The sequence below is a fragment of the Alosa sapidissima genome, chromosome 7 (assembly GCF_018492685.1).
Source record: "Alosa sapidissima isolate fAloSap1 chromosome 7, fAloSap1.pri, whole genome shotgun sequence".
Taxonomy (NCBI): Eukaryota; Metazoa; Chordata; class Actinopteri; order Clupeiformes; family Clupeidae; genus Alosa; species Alosa sapidissima.
This window is the reverse complement of record NC_055963.1, coordinates 21821554-21829475: the sequence shown is the minus strand read 5'-3', so window position 1 is coordinate 21829475 and position 7922 is coordinate 21821554. Positions and strand designations below refer to the sequence as shown.

The following is a 7922-nucleotide window of genomic DNA, read 5'->3' as shown; positions in this document are numbered from 1 at the left end:
AAACATCCATGTTAACGTTTGATAATCTGAGCATATTAAATTGTAAGCTATAAATAAATGTGGCTGTAGTTCTTTTTTTCACTGTTGCACTTGTCCTCTAGGTGGCAATGTGGCACTAATTTAAATTAATTTTAGCTATTAGCAAACACTTTTAGTTCTCATACAGTAAGAAATAGTGCAAGATATAGTGCAATATTCACCTGTAGACCTCTTCATATATAATTAGATTGTTCTTAGTTGGCATGGTGGAATGTGCCACTATTTTGCTGCTGAAGCCATCAACAGCAACTACGTGTGTAGTACCAAACATGCCGAGCTTCTCGTTCTGGTCCATGTGAAGTTTATGGCCCACCTTCTGCATGATAAGGGATGGGGTTCAGATTCCGAGCACCCTATTAAATAAAGGCACAGTTAACATATTGGTCACCAACTAATATAATAACCAAAGTCAAATCAAGTATGCATTTATCCACTGGTAAAAAACTACAAGGTTAACCACTGGTTACAAGCAAAGGGGTGTCTTTCCCAAAAGCTGTTAATGTTGTTAGCAACTACAGAGGCAGTGACACAAACAAATTTGACACCATATTTGGTTCATACTTACATGGTATATAGACAAAAAAAATTTGGCAACGCACACAAAATACATTTTCACAAATCTTACGTTTCGCAGTTGATGGTATGGCTGATGGACTTCTCTTATTTCCAATTCTGGTCTCTCCTGCATGCACTCCAACTGATGACAGGTACCCAGTCATGAAATTTCGGCCAAAGGTTGGACCAGTCTGTTGCGAAAGACTCAAGATTAGACCTACGTATAAATTGCTTTATGGATGCCTGCATCCACGAAGCAATTTAAACGCCATGATCTGACATTTTATATCAGTATTTAAGCCCTAACACTTACAAGTAGCTTGTATGCTGAAATGGGATTAAAACTGTCTTGGTGGCAATAGGCCTACATGTATATCCAGCCAATCTATTTTGGAATAACAACTAAAACTGTAACTCAAACTACTGCAATATGCTATAGTTATTTGGCAGATATTATTTCACCCATTATGACAGAGGCCTAACTATGATGAAACAAACACAGAATATACATTGCTCAAAACACATTTTTTTAAACCTTCCATCCTTTTCTCCATTCTCAACTACATTCACAGAATTTAAGCTTAGTTCTTGATAAATAAAATACTCTCCTCAAAAGTTTTACTTGAGCTCAGAACAAAACAGTGTCAGAGTATCAATCCAGTGTATGATTGAAGTGTTCCCTTAAAAAAAAATTTTAGCAGTATATTACATTTGACTGATGGCTACATGGGATCATGACTAGCCAATCAAATCTAGGTGGGAAACAACCGGTTTGCTTTGACCTTCGAGTATAGGCCCATGCGGAACGGTGCATTGTCATACTGGATTTTTGAGACTCTGTAGGCTATAATTGTGGTGCTTAATGGACCTTAGCACGTTTCATTAAGTCGAGTTTAAAAAGTTTAGTTGAAATTACATTAAAATTAAATGAGGACAAAGCCACCTGTTGGCTAGGCAGATCATGCCAAAGTTATCAACATAGCAGTTGCTACAGCTAGTTTTTGCTCCGTTAGCCATGCGAGTTAGTTTGTTTTCTTAGAGCAGACGTCTTTCAGTCACATTGGATTTATCAACGAAAGACAATTTGCCTGATGTGTATTGGATTTCTGTGGGAATTTATGAACATTACAAACAAATATGGAGAGAGCGATGAGGACACCACAGAGAACATGGAAGGAGGTTAGCAAAGCTAGTCTCAGGCAAGGTAAGCGAAGATAATTCATCTTTTTCTCCGGTGACCACACATTGCAATCTATTTGATTATCTTCAGTGTTGATAGCAGATGCTTTGCGTTGCATGAGCCGGGTGTAGTGCACAGACCCAGCTGACAGATTTCCGATTTGCGATTTCCAAGGGGGCATTTTGTTTATTTGGGGGAGGGGGCGCGAGACCCAGCTGTGCTCTTACATTATTAAGGCTCTTATGCATGTTGCTGCTGATAACTTCACCTGTCTAACGAATGTTATCTCCGCGTTTAAGATTGTTAATGTTGTGTATTTGCGTGCCTATACAATTGTGTAATGTATAGGCACGCACTTTGATTTCCCTATTTTGACAATCGGCTATCCTAACAAACGTATTTCATTTGAAAACGCAACCTGGGGCCTGTTACACAAAAGCAGAATTAAGACATCCGGGATAAGTTACTGAGCTGCGTTCAATGAATCCAAAACAAGAGCGTACAGGCTTAATTGGTTGCACAACGAGCAAGCCAGGATGAGCAGACACGGATTCATCAAGCCAGGTGAAACCTATCCTGGATAAGTGCGCGCTCACGGCTCCCTCAAATAGACCCCGCCACCGATCACAGATTCACTGATTCATCATGGCAACTAGAGCGGCTTCATTGCTTCTTCTACGGTGTGAAGTAGGTAGATAGCCTTCTCACAACAGCAACACCCCTGTTAAGGAGAATATTGCAACTAGTTCCGCGACCACCACGCGTGAAATGGTTAGGCACTCCCATGACGTCACATTGTCGCATGACAGGTCGGGAATGGCGAGTATGTAAAAGTTAATTAATGATCACAAACGTTTAAATAATGACAGTGGGTCTAGGTATATGTGATAACAATGTATAGTGGGCAGTGGAATAACTATTGGTTTCCGTTTGTGGTGACTGCTGACTGAGATAAGGGATGAGATTAAATAGATCCTGGAATTTAGCCTGGTCTGGAGCAGGCTAGCTCCACAGAATAAATCGGCATGGTGATTTATATCATAACATATCCTGCTGCCCCCTATCCCGCTTTTGTGCAACTGGATCACGGATAAATTGAGCCAGGATAACCAAGATATCCCGGCTTAATCCCTTATCCTAGTTTTGTGCAATAGGCCCCTGGTCAATCGCTAACAACTAAGTGCACCTACAGCTCTAACACATCCATAAGGGTAGAGGCTTCCATTGTGTGAGTGTGTGTGTGAGAGCGGGCAAGGAGGCTGTGTAAGTTTTATGCCGCTACATGTAGCCTATAACTAACGAAAGAAGACCATACGTGAAATAACAAAATAGAAACGCAATAGCCTGTATGGTGGTCACAATAGAGCTGCACAGTCCCGCCCACAGCCAAAATGCGGTTAGGTGCCGGATGTAAGATTCCCATTCATTTGTCCCATTGACGTTTGGAAAAATCCGTATCTAAAGAGTTTTACAGCATGTCTTAGGCTAACCAGCTACGGCATAACTCATAAGCATACAACATATCATTTCGAGTGAAAAAACGAAGAGAAAATCCAAAAAAAGTCTGTACATATTTTCATTTCCGAGCGAAGGAACTACTCATCCCATAAACCACCGCGCCTCACTGAATAATATAGGCAAAATTGGTGCGATTTATTTTGCCATTTCCAACCGGCGACAGCACGCGAACCCTTTCCTCCAAACAGTGATTTTTATATAGTGAATGTGCAGTTAATAGCAGTTATTTCAGGAGTAATCGTGTAAATAATAGTGTTTTGATATTGAATTTTATATTTATCATCGTGTATTTTATATCGTATGTGTGTGAAAGCGGTCAACGTTAACGGCAGTGCTTCGTAACGCGTTACCTGACTCATCCTATGCTGTCATCACTGCTCAGTCGGGCTGATGCATGAACTGGTGCATGGTCTGCTCTTGGACCACCATATTCAGTTTATTAATTTGCCGTGAATTATTACACAAAATGTTCATTAAATGCACAAAGTATTCCTAGGTTAATAATTGATATGAATCATACAGTATGAAGGCTACAGTAGCCTAGCTAATGTTAACTAGCACTGCTAGCAGCATTAACGTTACCAACCTCCCTGCTTAACTCGCCACAACTTTGTAGGTCTTGTCCCTCATGCTGGCCCTTACAAAACCCACAAACTGACTCTCGGACACACAACAGTCAATAATGTGACCCGATTTAAAGTGGCTTTCACCCCTTTGGACACTCACTAAAACATAATATATTTCATACCTGTGTTGCAGCATGTAGGCTAATGTTAGCTGCATTATGTAATGACATACAATGTCGGAAATGCTAAAGGTTAGCCTGTCGGCTACCTGAAAAGTTTGAGTGTTTAAACTAACATTTACAGTGGTCTATTTGATAGTGTATTGGCCCTGACTAAGTTCGTGTGATGTATAAACCCCAATCCTTGTTGATACAAGTACCAATATTCGTCAAGAAAGTTTTTAATCACATTAAGATTTTCGCCATAGGCAGTAAAAGACTCCGCCATCTTTGTCAATATTTTTCGCTGAGAAACTTTCAAACTATGACCATAACGGCCTTTCCACCAATCAGTACCGAAATTCGTTAAAATTGCATTTGCAAATTTCATTCGCATAAAAATGAATTTTCATCATGTTTCTATACGAGATAGAGAAAAATATAGAGTGTATGACATGTTCAGCAAGTTGTGGGCCATTTAACAAAAAAGACTGAATTGGAATATCATTAACCTTTCAAAAGTTATGATAAATTAAGTGATAAGTGTAAAAAAATGCAGGAAACGGGATTTAGAATGTTGACAGAATTCACATTCTCTTTCTCACCAAAAACATAAAAGTATGCATAAAAACTAATAATGAAGTCAGACACAATGGTTTAGATTTATTTGGTCCATAAGAATAAACCATTTATTTGTATATAAGCAAATGCTACAGTCAACAATAATGATATATAAAAGAAAAACATGTACCTTACCAGTAATACAGGAAGTAAGTATACTGTATATTTATTGAAGATCAATTCTGAATAGAGACATAGAATACATTTGATTCAACAGATACAACTTCCTTATATAAATTAATTAGTGTAATATGAAAATGATATACATCTATAAAATGTATTATTTATGAAAAGCTAGGAATACAATCAACTTCAACATCACTCAAAAATCAATGTGTCTAAACATTTGAAAGTGGATTACATAGCCTGTTGAGAATAAACACATACACACACACACACACACACAGAGAGAGGAGGGTAGGGAAAGGTGAGGTGGGGAACCTGAAGGTTAAACACAGAAGACCTATGACTCATAACGAAACGCATCCCCTTCTGTAGAATGCCAAATCTGACAGCAATTTTGTTTACCAAAAAAACAGTCACCTACCGCTAAACTCCAGGCCATAGAAGCTACTTTAGTGTTATTATGTATTGTTTTTATAACAAAGCCAACACTTTTTCTTTGGCTCCTGCTGTACAGGAATATGTACTTGATGAAAAGACGACAGAGTAGTAGTTGGAGCAGCTGAAGGCGAGGCTGAAATTTTGACGGAAATGCCTGCCAGCTGTTGTTAGATTTTCGCCAAAGTCTTTCTGGCTGTAGCTACCAAACCTAGGTTCAACACCAGATTCTGCATTGCCAAACTTGAAATAATAAGAAACTACTGACAACAGCAATGTCAATGGAGAAAAAGTGTACACAATATGTATTTCTCATTTGGTCAACGCTCCCTGATCCCTTCAGAGACTTGGTTCCCCAGTAGCAATGGATATTAGGGAGGGAAGTGAAGTCCCATGTCAATGATCAATCCCAGAAAACTGTGAAACTCTTCTGGGGTCTCTTCATCCCATGCCCCTGCACTGTTTGCATACGACGGCCTACTAAGCACAACCTCCCACCCGTTCCGGTTGGTAAAACCACATATGCCTGGGACAACAACATATAAAAATAAACATAAGTCTATTTCACAGTGTTTTAGTGGCAGTCTACACCACCCTACGCACACCACCTAAATCTATACCTTCTTCCTCCATCCTCACATGGTCTTCAACATTGTGAGCGCAAGCTCATCAGCAGTCAGCCAACCTCTTTAGGCCTGCAAGGAGGTCTGTGTAGGTCTTGTCATCCTCCATCTGAAACAACAGTAAAATCATACAAATGTAATACATTTATTAATTTAAAAAATAAAATCACAAAACTACAGATGCGTGCGTGTGTGCACATACATACACAAGAAGAGGTAGCCTAAACTATTGAAGCATTCTGAGTAACTCAAAAATATTTAGAAGTATGAAAAGTCATTTTATTACACATGGGTTTAGCTACCCTAAATCTGATTGTCTGGCTGGCATTAAGATAAAGACATATTACATTTCACCTAGTAACTAACTGCTTAAATGCAATAATGACATTTCTGACATAATATGTGATTTCACATCATGTTTTCTATAACTACATATTCAGAAGAGTAGAATATCAAGTCATGCCAGTCAGTCAAGTTTGTCATTTAGAAGTTAGCAAGGTAAAACAGTTCACTACAAACTGCCTAGCGAGGTAACAACCCGAGGAGAGGCAATAATTAGCACTACATTTCTGACAGAATCCGTGATTTCACATCTTGTTTTCTACAACTACATATTGAGGAGTAAAAAATATCGCTCAACTTATTTAATATAAGAGAATGCAACTTAGAAACGCGGCGCCCATTGATTTATTCAGCTTTGGTATGCTATACCTAACAAGCAAATTGGTACTAGAAAAAAAACAGGTTTTTGGATTCTCGTTCATTTGATATTCAATGGAGAATCCAAAATGAAAAAACGAAAAAAGGACTTGTTTTTAATCCGTGTATGGTTCGTTCATTCATTATTTGGTTTTAAACCAAAACAGAAAAACCAAAAAATGGTGTTTTTTTTTTTTTTTTTCTGTTTTAAAACCGAAATGGAAAAAACGAAAAATTTGTTTATGAATGTGATACAAACCAACAAATAATGCTTTGAATCCGAATCCGTGTACGGTCAGTGGATCTTCTGGCCAATCGATTTCCGTTTCGGAAATGAAAATTAACAAAACATAAAACTAAGGATTATTTGATTTCCGTTTTAAAATACAAAATCGAAAAACGAGAATCAAGTCGTTTTCCGTTTTCCTAATCGGTTTCAAAACATCAAAATACAAATACCGAAATTAGTCTTAAATTTCGACGATCATTATTCAATGAAGCCTATTCGCTAGAGGAGGCCCTAGAAGCTCGCATCATAGTCTTAGGCTAACTTGGTAAAAAAATACCTGTTAGATATGGCGGCCTTGGGAAGTGTTGCGAGGGATATAGAAGAGATGGTTAAAAAGGACATGTCTTATGCAGAAAACACTTTAAATAACTTTTGTTCACAAAGAGGTTAGTCTGAGAGGAGCATCCGATGATTTTGCACCCAGCATAATTAGGCATCCACTAACTCGGGACCACCTGGGAACTACTGTAAGGTGGCAAAAGCAGTTTGCGAGGTAGCCTAGGCCTTAGGGGATGCCAGGCCTGCGGTCATGTAGCCTACCATGCCTACTGTATGCAATCACTCATTTTACTTTGATGTATTTATTAGGTTGGTCCAACATACAGTACCTCATAATTATTGACACCTCTGCTAAAGTTGACTAAAAAGAGGAATGTTAATCTTTTGGAAATTGATCTTAATGCCTTAAGTAAAAAAAATAGGAAATATTTAACCTATAAGGACACCAATTTTCTTTGTGAATGATTAATGTATCATAAATAACTACATTTTCTTCATTAAAATAGGGTCATAAGTATTGGCACCCCTATGTTACATTCCCATAGAGACAGGTAGATTTTTATTTTTAAAGGCCAGTTATTTCATGGATCCAGTATACTATGCATCCTGATAAAGTTCCCCTGGCCTTAAAATGAAATTAAAATAGCTCCACATCATCACATACTCTTCACCATACAGATTGGCATGGTTTTATTTCAGTTAGCCTATTATAGCTGGTTTGATTTGCATTGAGCTCAATGAGCATCAATCATCCATAGTGTCTATTTGTTTACTGCTACTGCTCTACTATTACTATTCTACTGCTCTTCATCCGGCACTTATTCTTAATAGGCC

The 7922-nt window shown here is 38.3% G+C and overlaps 1 long non-coding RNA gene across 1 annotated transcript; it reads right to left on the bottom strand.

The window, feature by feature from the left end:
- Positions 1-208: 208 nt before the first annotated feature.
- LOC121713832 lies at positions 209-1066 on the bottom strand. Its single transcript, XR_006032957.1, has 3 exons — positions 908-1066; positions 665-785; positions 209-392 (listed from the first exon to the last, which is right to left on the bottom strand). It is a non-coding gene; the product is annotated as an uncharacterized LOC121713832 (long non-coding RNA).
- Between the last annotated feature and the right edge of the window lie 6856 nt (positions 1067-7922).